Consider the following 633-nt stretch of genomic DNA (forward strand, 5'->3'; position numbering starts at 1 on the left):
TTAATAAAAACAGTATTCTTCCACCAAACAATGTAGTTCCTCAGAATCAGTTGTGGTTGCAACAAAGTGGTTGCCGAGCAACACACAGAAGTAAACAAAGGTGTGTGTTTGTAGAGTAATTTACAACAGCTTCGAACACGGCTCAGCCAATCAGAATCAAGGACTGGAACTCTCCGGTTTATAAAAAAAAAAAAAAAGATGTTTCTTGAAAGGGTCATTTTTTTGGACATCAAATAATGTCATAATGTGTTGTATTTACATGGTGTACCATGTAAATCATATGATACCAATGTTGCCAGATCCCACTAAAAAGCATCTGTTTTGACCAAAAATGTTTGTGCTATGTATAAATAACCCGACAGTACTCTTGAAAAAGACTCTAAATAAACATATGCAACTGCCTATATGTGACCCTGGAGCACAAAAGCAGTCTTAAGTCGCTGGGGTATATTTGTAGCAATAGCCAACAATACATTGTATGGGTCAAAATTATAGATTTTTCTTTTATGCCAAAAATAATAAGGATATTATGTACAGATCATGTTCCATGAAGATATTTTGTAAATTTCCTACCGTAAATATATAAAAACTTAATTTTTGATTAGTAATATACATTGCTAAGAACTTCATTTG

This window comes from Sinocyclocheilus rhinocerous, unplaced genomic scaffold (assembly GCF_001515625.1).
Source record: "Sinocyclocheilus rhinocerous isolate Xijiao unplaced genomic scaffold, SAMN03320098_v1.1 scaffold1900, whole genome shotgun sequence".
Lineage (NCBI taxonomy): Eukaryota > Metazoa > Chordata > Actinopteri > Cypriniformes > Cyprinidae > Sinocyclocheilus > Sinocyclocheilus rhinocerous.